Source organism: Bombina bombina, chromosome 4, assembly GCF_027579735.1.
Source record: "Bombina bombina isolate aBomBom1 chromosome 4, aBomBom1.pri, whole genome shotgun sequence".
NCBI classification, from domain to species: domain Eukaryota; kingdom Metazoa; phylum Chordata; class Amphibia; order Anura; family Bombinatoridae; genus Bombina; species Bombina bombina.
In genome coordinates this window covers 615,610,705-615,628,622 of record NC_069502.1, presented here as the reverse complement: position 1 = coordinate 615,628,622, position 17,918 = coordinate 615,610,705, and the positions used below count along the sequence as shown (strand labels likewise).

The window sequence follows — 17,918 nt, the reverse complement described above, 5'->3', positions numbered from 1 at the left end:
AAGATGTTGGTAAGCAGTGTGGGGGGTGGAGGCGAGGAGGGTAGAAATCTTTTTGGGAGGGATCAGGGAGGTGGGAGGGTAATACACTACAATATTACCCTTGCCAGCTAACTAATTAACCTATTCACCTCTGGGGATTTCAGAAGTGTGCTGCACAGCTGCAATTAGTGGCCTTCTAATTACCAGAAAACAATGGCTAAGCCATGCATGCCTGCTATTTCTAAACAAGAGGGAACCAAAAGAAGCTTATACAACCATTTGTGTTATGACTGCACAAGTAGTATGTCAATAATTTCAGTGAGGAAACCAAAGTTTGTGAAAAAGCTAATGATTTTTTTATAGGATCACATTTGATTGCAGTTTTGTCTTTTGGTGGCATGAAATATACCGCAATGAACATATATCAATACCTTGGGTTTTCTACTAATAAATTAATAAATATATATATAGTTTTGAAAGATAAAATAAAAAAAAACAAGGCTCTATTTCTGTTTAATTTGAGTCACAAAAATGTTTTAAAAATTGCCATTATTTTGGGAAAGTTTTTCTCTACAATTTCCTGTAGTGAAGGGGTTAAACATTTATTTTAATAAAAAAACATATTTTACTTTTAATGTGTATAAATATGAGTGAAATACTTTATTTTAATATGTGTTTTTATATACTTTTATTGAAGGCGTAACAGTTTAATTCAGGTGTCCAAGCATGCTAACTTTTTTAACAGTTATCTGTGATGTTTGAGCGCAACCCATAACTTGTCACTTGTAATTTTAGCGATGTTTAGTGTGACTGCTCTATCTATTAAAAGTATAGAACTAACATTCTCTGCTAATTCTTATTTTTTTTTACCAATGACTTGTAATATTATTGTGCACTATTCTTAGCACAGGGTGGCAATATGGATAGCGCATCCTGAGCTATTAATAGCGCTCCACTTGTTATCTGGGCCTTAATGTGCGTAACACCCTGCTGATTTTAATGACCCAGCCAATATATAAACCAATATGAAGCAATAAGTTGCTATTTTTACATTTTAATGTATCAAGCGTTGACATACAGGTATGTACTCCTCATAATCTTCTCATATACCATCAGTAGTCCTTAAATCTGTTGTTTTTATTATAGCTACTTACATCTTTTGGGGCTTTGGTTTGGGAGAGGTGTCCCTTCCTGTAGAATGCTGATCTAAAACACACGTGGATAAAGAACAGGTAAGTATAATATGTTGACATGTGTATATCTAATAGTTTTCATACCTTGAGGCATTGGTTTGGTTTTTCTCTCTGTAGAGACTTACAATATCTGGGTGACTGTAGTCTGGATGACCTGTCCGCCTCTGAGATTTTGGAATCTGACAGACACGGAACAGAGTTAAAGGGACAGTCAACACAAAAATTGTTATTGTTAAAAAAGATAGATAACTCCTTTACTACCCATTCCCCAGCTTTGCACAATCAACATTGTTATATTAATATACTTTATGACATTTAAACCTTTAAATCTCTGCCTGTTTCTAAGCCACTACAGACAGCCTCTTATCACATGCTTTTTATTAGCTTTTCACAACAGGGGAGTGCTAGTTCAAGTGAGCCATATAGATAATATTGTGCTCACGCCCATGGCACAGCACTAATTGACTTAAATGCAAGTCAATAGATAATAAATAAAAAGTAATGCGATTAGGGGGCTGTCAAAAGAGGATTAGATACAAGGTAAAAATTGTATTAATATAACCATGTTTTCTGTGCAAAGCTGGGGGATGGGTAGTAAAGGGATTATCTATCTTTTTAAACAATAAAAAATTTTGAGTTGACTTTGCCCTTTAGAATGTATAAGTCTGATATTTTTTTAATGTTAATTAAAGGGATAAAAATCAGTCTGTTTTATTGTTGTAATAAAGGGCACTAAGCTGTGGTGATACTTAATAACATGTTGTTTAAAGGGATATAAAACAGTCTGTTTCACTGTTGTAATAAAAAGGCACTAAGCAGTTGGTGATACTTAATAGAAATCATTACAATATGTATTATTCATCAATTTAAAAGGATTTCACCTTTTGTTTCTTTTCTTAACTTATTGCTAATTCCCTATTGTTGTTTGTTTATTTGTACAACATTTTTGTTCTAACATTCTGTGTATAGGCCCCATAGTAACATGGAGAATGTATGTTGTTGTCCTGTGTGCATGGTCTTTCTTTATGTTTAAGTATAAGATGTGCTGTGTATGCCTATTGTAAAATCTATTGGGCTCACATGTCATTTTTATTCTAAGCTTGTAAAAGTATAGTGTAGCTGTTTGGCTTGACCTGTGTTTAGATGTTAAAGAGAGTTTAATGTCCATTTGCATAATAGTGATGACATGCAATGCATTTATAAAAATAATTATTTATTTATAGATTGATGTTAAGTATTGTGTGTATAATGTTCTTTTCATTCTTCTGTATTGTTGTATGTTTATTTTTGTCTTGTCTACATCTTTGCAGTCATAATATCTCTGTTTTACACAGCTAATGGCTGCTGTTGTACCTGCTAATGTTACATACTCTGTACCTGACTTTGGTCCATATGTTATTTTGGTTAGAAGCACTAATTTTGTTTTCAGATGTTACAAATAAGAAATCCTGATATTTAGTTTAGTTTTATTTAACACTTGCCATATTACATAATGAAAATGAAGCAATTACAGTATCTATACCAGGGTCAGATTCCATAACATCCATTTGTTTTCTCATAAGTACATAAGTTTTAGTAGTTAACAAAAAAACCCCACAAAAGAACAGGACAAGATGAGGTAACGTTCCAAGACATTTGAATGGATAGCAGCCTTGCTAATGGGAGTCGATCACTTACATACACATGTTGAGTCTTAATGTCCCATTACCATACGGTCCTCTTCTAGATCTGACCATGAATATTATACATTATGTTTATCTAGTCCAGACATCAAGGAGAAGTGTGTTTTTCTTCCGCTAGCAGGGGGTGTCAATCAACCCGATCGTACATGATCGGGCGGATTGCAGACCGCAGCCTCAGAGGAGGCGTATGAGTTAAGGAGCAGCGGTCTTAAGATCGCTGCTTCTTAACTCCTGTTTCGGAAACAGATGCATTGGAGCATATACGGGCAATGGTAAATCGGCCCCATAGTCTTAATCTTACCTAACACCTCAGGCCAATCTGGTACTCCTATCTTTCAGTACTTAGCTATGTTTATACGAGTAACAGTGCATAGAATTCTAATGAATGTATTTATATGTGTGTTGAACCTGGGGTTCCTGTCATTTAATAATGCTTAAGCAGGAGTCAGGGTCAATTGCTCACCTAAAATGGTGGTCAAAAAATTAGATAAATCATGACATACTCTTTGTACCCTGGGACGCTCCCACCACAAGTGAAAATATGTACCCGTATTTGAACATCCTCTATAACAGTTTTTGGAGCCTCCTCGGGCCATGCACGCTGTTTTTAGTGGAGTCAGGTACCACCTGAATGCTGTTTTGATACAGTTCTCTCAACTGTGCTAAGTAGACCCTTACTAGAATTGAAGAATATTTTATCTCATTTATCTATTTCCATTTCTTTTGCTATGTCTTCCTCCCATTGGAGGATATTGGGGGGTTTAGATATATTTTTCTTCGATTGTATAGAAAGGTATAATTGAGAGATTGCCTATTTGGCCTTTGGTGGGCGCCACTTAGTCTCTCTAAAATTGTACTGGGTTTTGGTGTATGTGAGGTGTTTATATATGTATGAATAGCTGAGGCTATTTGCAGATACAAAAACCATTGTAAACAGAGGGTATCCAATTTTTGTTGGAGGTCAAAATTGCCTTATTGTCTTTAAAATATGCTTATCTATAGAGACCTTTATTTGCCCATTTGTCTACTAGAATTCTAGAGTCTCCTGATAGTATGTATTTGAGGGCATTATTAAAGAGTAAGTGGGCAGCAGGTTTCCATCCTTATATGCTACTTTTATAGTTTTTACCATCATTATAGTGATCGGGTTTTGATAGGTGTCATCAGATTTATGACTTTCTATATCCCATATAATATCTTCTGGTGAATTGTACCCCCATCTTCTTGGGTCCTGCCAAGTGAGGCGCTCTGGGCTAACCTGGCTGCTTGGTAATAGTCTAATAAACTTGGGACTCCAACTCCTCCAAGTTGTCTATGTTGTGTTGATAGGGTATTCTCGCATGTTTAGCATCTCTTAGAAATGTATGTACATCTGACTGGATAGATTGTAAGTCTGATTTATCAATTTTAATTGGTAGGGTCCTAAAAAGATAAAGAATTCTCAGGAGTATATTCATTTTAATATATGATAATCTGGCATACCATGAAAAGTTATATTATTATTATTATCAGGTATTTGTAGAGCGCCAACAGATTCTGCAGCGCTATAAACATAGGCGGTATACAAGGTAACATTTATAGGGGGACAAATGGGTAGAGGTCCCTGCCAAGAGTTGCACTGTTGTAATCGGTTCTTATGCGGGTGATCCACAAACAGCTGGGCTCATAGGCTTACATGCTAAGGGGTTTAAGGGGATAGCAGTGGAGTGAGGAAAGTTTAGTGTAGGTTGTATGCATCCTTGAATAGTACAGTCTTTAGGGGGCGCTTGAAGCTTTCAAAACTAGGGGAGAGTATTGTGGAGCAAGGCAGAGAGTTCCACAAGATGGGAGCCAGTCTGGAGAAGTCTTGTAAACTGGAATGTGAGGAGGTAACAAGAGAGGAGGAGAGGAGGAGATTGTGGGCAGAGTGAAGGGGTCGGGAGGGAGAGTATCTGGAGACAAGGTCTGAGATGTAGGGGGGAGCAGTGCAGTTGAGGGCTTTGTATTCCATATATTTAAATCTGACCTAATTGACTTGTGCAGTGGAATATAGTTCGCTTTGTATAATTTTCTGGAGTGTGTAGTTAATTTAATCCCTAAATATTTGATTTAATCTTTAACCCATTTAAAGTCAAAGTTTGCTTCTATAAGTTTGGTAGTGTGGTTAGGTAAGGCTATCGGGAGGGCTTCACATTTATCTAAATGTATTTTATAACCCGATATATGGGAAAATTGCTGTATAATAGTATATAGATTGGGAAGGGATATAAGTGGTTTAGATAACATCAGTAGTACATTATCAGCGAAAAGAGTGATTTTGTGATGAATATTCCTTATTTGCAACCCAATAACATCAGGGGAGTTTCTTATACATGCCGCTAGTTGTTCAATGCATATTGCAAAAAGAAGGGGGGAGAGTTGGCAGCCCTGCCTTGTGCCATTCAGAATATTAAGGGTTTTGGATTGGTAGCATATTGTTCTAACATGTACTGTAGGTGTGGAGTATAGTCCTTGAAAGAACCTTCAAAGCCCAGCTTCACTAAATCCGTGTTCATATATATCCAATCAACCCTATCAAATGCCTTCTCTGCATCCAAAGAAAGGACCAGAGAAGGAATGTTGTGGTGGTTAAGATAATCAAGCACAGAAATGATATGTCGTACATTATCTCTGGCTTACCTATTTTTGATAAATCCCACTTAGTCTGGGTGTATGATGCAGGGCAAAATATGTTTGAGGCAATTGGCTAATATCTTAGTTACTATTTTAATATCTTGGTTTATGAGGGAAACGGACCTATAACTGGCACAATATTTAGGGTTTTTCCCCCGGTTTTGGTATTACTACTATTTTGGCCTGGAGTAGATCTGTAGGATCTGCCCTTCCATGTTATGGTTAGCAAATTTAACTAAATGAGGGACTAGGGTTGACCAAAAATGCTAAAGTATTCACCCGAGAAGCCATCTGGGCCCGGGGCTTTCCCTGGTTTGAGGTCTTTAATAGCTGACACTACTTCAGCCTGTGTGATTTTGGCATTTAATGTTTCCCAATCATCTTTCATCAAGGGTGTCAATTTGAGTAGGTTTTGAGTGTAGTTATTGTGTTGAACCTTCCAGCCATCATATAAATCACTGTAGAACTGGGCAAATGTGTCTACTATTTCTTGTGGGTGAGAAGTAGGATATCCGGATAGCCTGATATTTAAAGACACATGAAACCCATTTTTTTTTCTTTTAGGATTCAGATAGAACATATAATTTTAAATAACTTTCCAACTGTCTGCCAGTACCTATAAAATGAAAATATGTTTTCTGTAGAGTAGTGTAAGCCCCACCTCCCCCCACCTGCGATCTTTAGTTAGGGGGCCCCCACAACCCCAGATCCCCTTTTCTGTAGTGTAGCTGCCCATCCCTTCCTGTCCCTTTATTTTAACTTTTCCATAGCGTAGGGCCCCTCTCACTTCCTCCCGCCGCCCACCTGCCACCCGACTCCCGCCCACACCTGCCACCGGCTCTAGCAGAAAATCGTTACAGACTGTGGCACACACCACTTTTTAAAAAAAATTATCATCGGACCCACAGATTGCGAGACTGTTAAAACCAAAAAAGGCAATTTCTTGTTGCTCTGACGCTCCTTTTATCATCAGGCCCTGAATTTTATAAGAACACTGGCGCCAACTGGAAGTCCCAGAGAGATGAACGATGCCTCCTATAAAGCCTCCTATAAATCTCTCCACTCAAATGAGATTTTCTAAAATGATACAAAGTGTAAACGTAATAAAAACCTCATTTCATGCAGTCTAAAAAGCTACTATATCAGACTCCTAAAACCCCCTCATTAGCATATGAAATAGATTAAAACTATAAAATGTAAGTAGGAGCGCTCAGAGATCTAAAGATATAAGGCAACAGAGTGATATAAATAGCAAAAGAAAAAATGCAAGAGCACCGGACCATTGAATAAAACACAAACTTTTATTTCCTTCTTTGTAAAACTTCAAACATGGAAAAAGACCCGGTATAACAGAGACCGGATCTGAAAGACATCTGGTGTGGATAGTCACGTACCCCTCGGCTGATGTGTTTCGGCTGTATGCCGTAGTCGTAGCTAGTGGGTACCTGTCCACACACCTCTTAAATACTCTTTAACAAGTGCTAATAGGTTAAAAACAAACCATGTGACCTCCAATACCACACCAGTGTAGTAACACGTATTGTGCCTTTCTAAAATAGAGATGAGGGAAGATTAGTAGTTACAAACCACTGTATTAATATTATATAATTGAAAGTGTTTCCTATTTTTTCTCTCTTTATAATACAACAGATTGGGCAAAGAGAAATTAAGTGTATGTATGTGAATAAGCCTAGCCATAGATATTGCTGCCTGCGATCCAATTGTGTGAACTGACATGCATATATATATTCAACCTATACATGTATATCTTTCTAATTTAATCTTATGGCTAGTAAAGGATTAACCATACCCTGGGGGAAAATACAGACTATGTGTCCACTAGTATAAACCTGCATACATTAACTTGCTATAAGTCTAAATTTCTATTCAATCACTCTTCATTATAAACAATTAACCTAAATATACACATAAACTGTATCCTAACCAATGCCTAATGGGGATCTATATGTGTACACATGGTTCCACTATGTGCAATAAACCTGGGTAGACAATATGCCCTATTTAATCTGTATATATATCATTGCAGAATTTATACATTTGTATTGCAGCCGAGCTCAGCTAGCTCCCACTACATACAAAAATTGTTCATGACACTTTGTTCAATGTAAACTCTTAAATGGTTACAGCTTATATTCTACCTAAAGTAGCCTCTTCCAACTAAAGCTCTACCTCAAGCTACAACGGGCAATAGTGACCTTGCTGATATAAATAGCAATCTATTACAAAACAATTAATATAGAAAATTGGTTATAAATCATATGCAAGTAGAATTGGACATCTCCGATAAAAAGTCAGAATAAATAAAATTCATATAAAGGAAAGCGCTAATAAAAAACATTATATAGAACTAGTTTGGGAATAATGCCTCCACTGAAATCCAAAATAGTAGTCCGCACCTACAGGTGCTAGCTGAATATTAAACAGAGTTAGTATCCAGAGGTCAAAAGACTGATTTGTAGAGCAACTATGTTGCAATGTCTCAATGAGAACCGCAAAACTTTCACAGCGGTTAGATCCTCAGGTAGTATTAATTAGGAACATACAGTATCCCAAAGGGGACAAGGCACAGTACCTTACTTCTGAGCTGGAGCTAGGGGAAGTGTTTCACAAACCTGTCTGGCTTTCTCAGCCTCTGTGTTCCTTTTCTCAGCCTTTAGGTCACATGTATCAATACGTCACGGCACTCCGATCATTACAGGTGGATATTTTTTCAAAATCCAAGCCGGTTTACTTCCTCAAAGGTGACAAGCTAGGGTATTGTGGCATCCGCTCTTTAAGTGGGTATTAGGAGCTTGTCTTTAGGTATTTGTATACCGGCAAGTGAAATTGCCAAGGATTCTTGAAGTTTGAAAGCGCACTACACTGGTCCCTGTTAGTGACTAGATTAGCATGAACTGCACCACATCAAAGTGTTTCTCCCTGCATGAGGGCTTTTTCAAGATGACTAATAGCAGTTCAATGTATCCTTCCTTATATGCGATCCAAATGTTTCCAATTGGCTATAGAAGTTAAAGGGACAGTCAACACCAGAATTTTTGTTGTTTAAAAAGATAGATAATCACCCATTCCCCAGTTTTGCAAAACCAACACTGTTATATTAATACACTTTTTACTTCTGTGACTAACTTGTATCTAAGCATCTTCTGACCTCCCCTAATCACATGACTATTAGTTATTATCTATTGACTTTTTAGCATTTTAGCCAATTAGTGCAGTGTCTGCCACTAGCCACGAGAGTGATCACAATGCTATCTATATGGCCTACATGAGTTAGCTCTCCCCTGCTGTGAAAAGTAAATAAAATAGAGGCGGCCTTCAAGGGCTTAGAAATTATCATATGTGCCTTCCTAGGTTTGTTTTCAACTAGAATACCAAAAGAACAAAGCAAAGTTGTTAATAAAAGTAAATTGGAAAGTTGTTTAAAATTACATGCCCTATTTGAAAAATTAATGTTTTTTTTGGACTTGACTGTTCCTTTAATGGTATTTTAAGGTGGTATTGGCAATATCCCAACAGACATATATTAAATCTAAAGGTGGTATTGGCAAATTCCTCAGACAGCAATTAGACAATCTTATAGAACTAACAATCATTATTGATTTATCCTACTTAGCAGACCTAAAAGACAACCTAAAATACATGATTATACATAGTTTAATTGTCGTAAGTCTCTCGATAAGCTAGACAATTATACTAAAATTTGTATATGTATAAAGTGCTAAATGTGTATATAGAGAATCATATGCTAGATTTCATAGAAAGTAAACAATGACTGATCTAATATAATTTAAATATACATTCATCTAATAAAAAAGGGGATATATCTAGTTCAGAATTAAGGCCTGTGGGGAATAGGGTATTATATTTATAAATAAGTTCTGCTTCTTTCAGAAGCAGGTATTGGTCTATATTTCCTTCCCTCCAATTTAACGTAACAGTGTGTATGCCCCAATATATAAGATCACTTGTCCTTCCTCCATGAACATCTTTAAAATGTTTATAAAGTTGTATATAGTCTGCTTCTTTCTCTATACTCAGGAGATGCTCCCTAATTCTATCCCTCAACATTCTTTTTGTTTCACCAAAATAGATTACGTTACATGTACTTTGAAGTACATAGATCACTCCCTTGCTTGAGCACCTAATCAGATCTTTAATTATTAGTTCTTCTCCTGTAGAGGGTATAGTCAGTAAAAAACAGAGACTTTATTTCCAAATAGGTCTTTATTCACTTTTTCTTTCTTTATTTTATTTTTAAATTCACTTGGTGCTAATAAGGAACTGAGGTTCTTTGTATTTCTAAATATCAATTTTGGTGCTGATATTAGATTATCACCTATTATAGGGTCTGCTTTTAAGATGTGCCAGTGCTTTTTAATAATTTTCTTGATTATTCCATAATCATTTCTGTACTCAATTTTTTCTAATTCTCAGACACTGTCCAACTGGAATATTGTTCTTCCACTGTTTTAGATGGCAGCTGTCTACTTGGATATAACTGTTTGAATCTACTTTTTTAAAATGGGTTTTTGTCTCTATATTGTTATTACATACCATGACTTCTAGATCTAGGAAAATTATTGTATCCTGACTATAATTATAAGTGAATTTTAGCCCCCTGTTATTAGAGTTCATGTTAGTGAACATATTTATAAGGTCACTTTCAGGGCCTTTCAATATAATCAAAATATCATCAATGTATCTCCTATAGAGCACAAAGTTTGCACCATAGCCACTCTCCTGGAAGAACTGTTCTACCCAATCACCCATAAATAGGTTAGCGTAGCTAGGTGCAAACCTCGTGCCCATAGCAGTCCCTTCAATTTGTAGATAAAATGTATTATTAAATACAAAATAATTATGTTCAAGAATAAAATTTATACTTCTGAGTAAGAAATCCCTTTGTTCTGGTTTTATTCCTAGATATTTTTTTTTTTAGAAATTTCTCCACTGCCTTCAGATCCATTTTGTGATCAATGATTGTGTAAAGCGATGTCACATCACATGTAACTAAAAATAAGTCGTCTTCCCATTTAATAGTGTCTAAAATGTTTAAGACTTGGGTGGAGTCTCTTAAGGTACGAATGTAAATGTTTTACATATCTCTGTAGGAAGGTATCTACGTATTGTGACAGATTGGAGGAAAGTGCTCCAATGCCTGAAATTATGGGCCTTCATGGTGGATTTTTTATATCCTTGTGGATCTTGGGCATAAAGTAAAAGATAAGGATTTTGGGATATTTAGGAGTTAAAAACTCCAACTCTTTCTCATTAAGTATTCCTAACTTTTTGCCATCTATAGAATTTTATTAAGTGTTGCCACAAATGAATTAGTGGGATTGACATCTAATCTCTTATAGGTCCTGCTGTCGCTTAGTAATCTTATTGCTTCTTTTTCGTAGTAGGTGGTGTCCATAACGACTATCCCACCTCCCTTATCGTCCGGCTTTATAGTCACATTATTGATCTTTTGGAGCTGTTCTAGAATAAGTCTATCTTGTTTAGTCATATTCGTTTTATTGTATTTTGATGGTTGACTTTTCCTTTCAGTACCATCAATTTGAATGTTTCTAGATTATTACCCTTAGCAAATGTGGGGTTAAAAGTTGACTTTTTATGAAATTTAGTATGTGTAAAATTATCATTCACTAGTCACTGATCTTTCTAAGGGATTTTTCATAAAAAAAATTTTTTAAAGTGAAAGTCAATCCTAGCGTTTGTAAAATGCTAGGATTGACTATTGAAACAAATAAAGGGGACTTTCATTTGTGAAGTATAAGATACTTCATGTAGAACGCTCCTTTATTTGTTTCAATCAGCTCTTAGCAAAAAGATTTTTTAGCCGCAGGTTGCCGTAGCAGCTAAGAACGATCGATTGAAAAAAAAAAATAAAGGAGCTTTCTACATGAAGTATCTTATACTCCATGAATGAAAGTCCCCTTTATTTGTTTCAATAGTCAATCCTAGCATTTTACAAACGCTAGGATTGACTCAATAGTCAATCCTAGTGTTTGTAAAATGCTAGGATTGACTTTCACTTTAAGTGTGAGATTTCTCACAAATTTCTTCACATGTATGTGAGTATTACATTTATTGAGTCTGGTACTGGGGGCGAAGGATAGTCCTAAACTTAGGATTCTCTCCTCATCTTCCTTCAGTTTTATGCTACTAATATTGAAAACCCCTATAAGAGATTAGATCTCAACACTTAATAATATTCTAATACATGGCAAAAAGTTAGGAATACTTAATGAGAAAGAATTGGAGTTTTTAACTCCTAAATATCCCGAATTCCCTATCTTTTACTAAATTAGTACCTAAGAGACTACACCCAAGTCTTAAACATTTTAGACACTATTAAATGGGAAGACAACTTATTTTTAGTTACATGCGATGTGACATCGCTTTACACAATCATTGATTACAAAATGGGTCTGAAGGCAGTGGAGAAATTTCTAAAAAAAAAGATCTAGACACCAGAACAAAGGGATTTCTTACTCAGAAGTATAAATTGTATTCTTGAACATAATTATTTTGTATTTAATAATAAATGTTAACTACTAATCGAAGGGACTGCTATTGGCATGAGGTTTTCACCTAGCTACGCTAACCTATTTATGGGTGATTGGGAAGAACAGTTCTTCCAGGAGAGTGGCTATTATGCGAACATTGTGTTCTGGGAGATACATTGATGATATTTTGATTATATGGAAAGGCCCTGAAAGTGACCTTATAAATATGTTCACTAACATGAACTCTAATATCAGGGGGCTAAAATTCACTTATAATTATAGTCAGGATACAATAATATTCCTAGATCTAGAAATTATGGTATGTAATAACAATATAGAGACAAAACCCCATTTAAAAAAAAAGTGGATTCAAACAGTTATATCCAAGTAGACAGCTGCCACCTAAAACAATAGAAAAACAATATTTCAGTTGGATAGTGTCTGAGAATTAGAAATTCTTTTTTGAGGATGGCAGATTTTGAAAATCAAATAGAAATATTAATAGTCAAGTTTAAAGACAGAAGATATGAGGAGGGAATTGTATTAGCACCAAGTGAATTTAAAAATAAAATAAAGAAAGAAAAAGTGAATAAAGACCTATTTGGAAATAAAGTCTCTGGTTTTTACCCTTGCTATTCCTGTAAAGCATGCCAGCATAGTAACAAAAAAAGATCATTGTCTATACCCTCTACAGGAGAAGAACTAATAATTAAAGATCTGATTAGGTGCTCAAGCAAGGGAGTGATCTATGTACTTCAATGTACATGTAACAACCTATTTTGGTGAAACAAAAAGAATGTTGAGGGATAGAATTAGGGAGCATCTCCTGAGTATAGAGAAAGAAGCAGATGATACACAACTTTATAAACATCTTAAAGATGTTAATGGAGGAAGGACAAGTGATCTTAAATATTGGGGCATACACACTGTTAAGTTAAATTGGAGGGAAGGAAATATAGACCAATACCTGCTTCTGAAAGAAGCAGAACTTATTTATAAATATAATACCCTATTCCCCACCGGCCTTAATTCTGAACTAGATATATACCCTTTTTTATTAGATTAATGTATATTTATATTTTATTAGATCAGTTATTGTTTACTTTCAATGAAATCTAGCATATGATTTTCTATATACACATTTAGCACTTTATACATATACTAATTTTAGTATCATTGTCTAGCTTATCGAGAGCCTTACGACAATCAAACTATGTATAATCATGTCTTTTAGATGATCTTTTAGGTCTGCTATGTAGGATAAATCAATAATAATTGTAGTTCTATAAGATTGTTTAATTGCTATCTGAGGAATTTGCCAATACCACCTTTAGATTTAATATATGTCTGTTGGGATATTGCCAATACCACCTTAAAATATCCAATTGGAAATATTTTGATTGCATGTAAGGATACATTGAACTGCTATTAGTCAGCTTGAAAAAGCCCTCATGCATGGAGAAACGCGTTGATGTGGTGCAGTTCATGCTAATCTAGTCACTAACACGGACCAGTGTAGTGCGTTCTCAGACTTCAGGAATCCTTGGCAGTTTCCCTCACCGGTATACAAATACCCAAAGACAAGCTCCTAATACCCATCCTGCATGCTATTAGCACTTAAAGGGACAGTAAACCCAAAAATTGTCTTTCATTATTTAGATAGAGAATACAATTTTTAAAAATATTATAATTTACTTCTATTATCAAATTTGTTTCGTTCTCATGTTATTCTTTGTTGAAGAGATACCTATGTAGGTAGCGTGCACATGACAGGAAATAGTGCTTCCATCTAGTGCTCCTAGTAATGTATAACATTGTTGCAAAACTGCTGCCATATAGTTTTGTGGACAGGTGCACACTCATGAGCTTACATCCCAGCTTTTCAACAAAGGATAACAAGAAAATGAACAAAATTTGATAACAGAAGTAAATTGGAAAGTTGTTTAAAATTGTATGCTCTATCTAAATCATGAAATAAATAAATTGGGTTTTATGTCCCTTTAAAGAGTGGATTTCTCAATACCCTATCTATCTTGTCACCTTTGAGGAAGTGAACCGCCTTTGATTTTTAAAAACTATCCACCTGTAACGATCGGAGTGCCGTGACGTATTGATACATGTGACCTAACGGCTGAGAAAAGGAACACAGAGGCTGAGAAAGCCAGACAGGTTTGTGAAAAGCTTCCCCTGGCTCCAGCACAGAAGTAAGGTACTGTGCCTTGTCCCCTTTGGGATACTGTATGTTCCTAATTAATACTACCTGAGGATCTAACCCCTGTGAAAGTTTTGCGGTTCTCATTGAGACATTGCAACATAGTTTCTCTACAAATCAGTCTTTTGATCTCTGGATAGTAACTCTGTTTAATATTCAGCTAGCACCTGTAGGTGCGGACTACTAATTGGGACTTCAGTGGAGGCATTATTCCCAAAATAGTTCTATATAATGTTTTTTATTAGTGCATTCCTTTATATGTATTTTATTTATTCTGACTTCTTATCGGAGACGTCCGATTCTACTTGCATATGCTTTATAACCAATTTTTTTATATTAAAGGGACAGTCAAGTAAAAAAAAAAACTTTCATGTTTCAAATAGGGCATGTAATTTTAAACAACGTTCCAATTTACTTTTATCACCAATTTTGCTTTGTTCTCTTGGTATTAGTTGAAAGCTAAACCTCGGAAGGCTCATATGATAATTTCTAAGCCCTTAAAGTCCGCCTCTTATCACATGTTTTTTTATTTGCTTTTCACAACAGGGGAGAGCTAGTTCATGTCAGCCATATAGATAACATTGTAATCACACCTGTGGATTGTGGTAGACACTGCACTAATTGGCTAAAATGAAAGTCAATAGATAAATAAATAAAAAGTCATGTGATCAGAGGGCAGTCAGATGATGCTTAGATACACCTTAATCACAGAGGTAAAACGTATATTAATATAACTGTGTTGGTTGTGCAAAACTGGGGAATGGGTAATAAAGGCATTATCTATCTTTTTTGTTGACTGTCCCTTTAATTGTTTTGTAATAAATTGTTATTTATATCACTGTTGCCTTATATCTTTAGCTCTCTGAGCGCTCTTACTTACATTTTATAGTTTTGATTCATTTCATGCAGTGCTTTATTGCGCTGGGCTTGTCTCTCCTTCACATGCAGAAATGCAGGAATCACCCCATATTGCAAAATTTTCCTTTTTTAGAGATCTTGCAATGCAGATAGTTTTATATCATATTATCCGACTGTAGACCTGGGGGAGATTCTCCGCCTAAACTCTGAGGTAAAAGGTGAACGCTGGTGAGCTTTGGTAATCTTATTCTTTTACATCATTTGTTTATTAGTATCTGTGACTGGTATAAAATAGCATTGGATTAAATTACAAGCACAATGCGCTGACTCTCTCATAACTGCAGAAGTTTTACATCAAAACTATTTATACGAGATGCAATTGTTTCATTGCAGTTTTGCTTTACCTTTAAAAAAAACATGAATTATTATCTAACTACAACTTTACAATTGCTCTTGTAGCTTTGCCATAATAAGTGCAGATGTAGCTTATTTAGTTACTGCCTTACATTTGTATGAAGGTGCATATGACTGCTGCGTAGTTATGAATAATTTATATGCCAAACCACAATGGCTTTAGTTAGAAATAGTTCTTAAAGAGACAGTAAAGTCATAATTAGACATTTATGATTTAGATCGAGCATACAATTTTAAACAACTTTCCAATTTACTTCTATTATTTAAAGGGACAGTCAACCCAAAAATAGTTTTAAGTTATATCTATAAAGTTTCCATAGATCGTTTTTTACAAATGTATCCCAGTTTTTACAGATATTCCGTTTTCAAGTTAAAGCACTTACTTTTGGCGCTGCTGCAGTTTAAAAATGTCCGTCTGGCTCCCCCCCTTTTTCGTCATCAGTGACATCATGATCTTCTTGTGATCCCTGTAATTTTTCTATCTTCCTCGTAATCGGCTTTAGCACATGTGCAATGCGCCTATTGTACTGAAGGGGAACTTTTTCACACAGGAACAAAAACGCTGTGAAAAAGTTCCCCTTCTGTAGCCTGATTAGTAAAACACATGCAAATCCTTTAACAGGTCCCCACGAGTGGTTGATACCCGGGAAAGGGACAGTGAGTAAGACAGGGGATTGTGTGGCTGGTCACCTAGGGAGGGGGAAATATGCTCTCATTTAGTAAATATACAGACTGTGAGGCCAAAACGTTATCCCTGACAAATTGATCAGGTGAGAGAATTGGAGTGTGAGGTGCCGATTCATAACACTCCTCCGGAACAGAACTGTTTATGAAAGTGATACGTTGCTGCATTTCTCCTGTAACTGCTGCCTCCTTACAGCAAATCGACCCTTTATGTCAGAAATAAAGCCGTAGAAAAGAGTACATACTATAGTACATTTAAGTGGAGCAGCACTTAAATGTACTATAGTATGAATTTACATAAGAAAATCAAGATAAAAGATGCTTCAATTTTGCAAGTGTACTTTTATTTTTGTTTTTATAGTGGTGTATAATGTTTTGGACAACAGTACTATTGGTGGAGGGACAAGCCTGACAAAAAAATAACAAAAAGTTTAACAAAATAAAAGCAATTCAAGTATTTAAATATATGGAAAAACCTTATTTTAAAATGGTAAATTAGAAGAATCTTTATTTTTATTCCTGATACTGTTTTTTTTTTATTCACAAAGTGATCGCAAACCGTTTGTGTGCAGAATTTGAGTCCCTTTTGTTGCTGAAATAAAGTGCAAAACCCATAGTTTGTGATTGCTGAAGCAATTCCTGCCAATGTATTGTATAGGGGATTTTCCTGCTATCTGCTCGGATCTGATTTGCTCCTAATACATATATGTTGTTGACACTTAAATTGTAAACACTCAGAACACTCAGAACTTGAAAAACATGAATTGGGAGCCAAAACAACGTCAATAGACAGAGTCAGAAATATTAGAACTGACCCTAATGTAAGGGAAGTGCAAGTGCATGAAAATAACACCGCTTTGTACCTGATCTTTTAAGCATGTTCCTGGCATGCACAATTTGTCAGGCATGCACAATTTGTCTGGCATGCGCAATTTGTCTGGCATGCACAATTTGTCTGGCATGCGCAATTTGTCTGGCATGCACAATTTGTCTGGCATGCGCAATTTGTCAGGCATGCACAATTTGTCTGGCATGCACAATTTGTCTGGCATGCGCAATTTGTCTGGCATGCACAATTTGTCTGGCATGCACAATTTGTCTGGCATGCACAATTTGTCTGGCATGCGCAATTTGTCAGGCATGCACAATTTGTCTGGCATGCACAATTTGTCAGGCTGCACAATTTGTCTGGCATGCACAATTTGTCTGGCATGCGCAATTTGTCAGGCATGCACAATTTGTCTGGCATGCGCAATTTGTCAGGCATGCACAATTTTGTCTGGCATGCACAATTTGTCAGGCTGCACAATTTGTCTGGCATGCACAATTTGTCTGGCATGCACAATTTGTCAGGCTGCACAATTTGTCTGGCATGCACAATTTGTCTGGCATGCGCAATTTGTCAGGCATGCACAATTTGTCTGGCATGCGCAATTTGTCAGGCATGCACAATTTTGTCTGGCATGCACAATTTGTCAGGCTGCACAATTTGTCTGGCATGCACAATTTGTCTGGCATGCACAATTTGTCAGGCATGCACAATTTGTCAGGCATGCACAATTTGTCAGGCATGCACAATTTGTCAGGCTGCACAATTTGTCTGGCATGCACAATTTGTCCTTTCGGGTTTGAGGAGACACTGGAACAAGTTTTCACTTAGAAGACTTCCCATTGGTTATCCCACATGGCATGTCAACATTGTAAAAAAAAT

The 17,918-nt window shown here is 36.0% G+C and overlaps 1 long non-coding RNA gene across 1 annotated transcript in view; it reads left to right on the top strand.

Moving 5' to 3' along the window:
* The first annotated feature begins 1,157 nt into the window (after nucleotides 1-1,157).
* Nucleotides 1,158-17,918, top strand: part of LOC128656620 (uncharacterized) — a 139,541-nt gene continuing 122,780 nt past the window's right edge. Inside the window, exon 1 of the long non-coding RNA XR_008402034.1 lies at nucleotides 1,158-1,211. This is a non-coding gene — a long non-coding RNA (uncharacterized LOC128656620). The remainder of the gene's footprint in view (nucleotides 1,212-17,918) is intronic.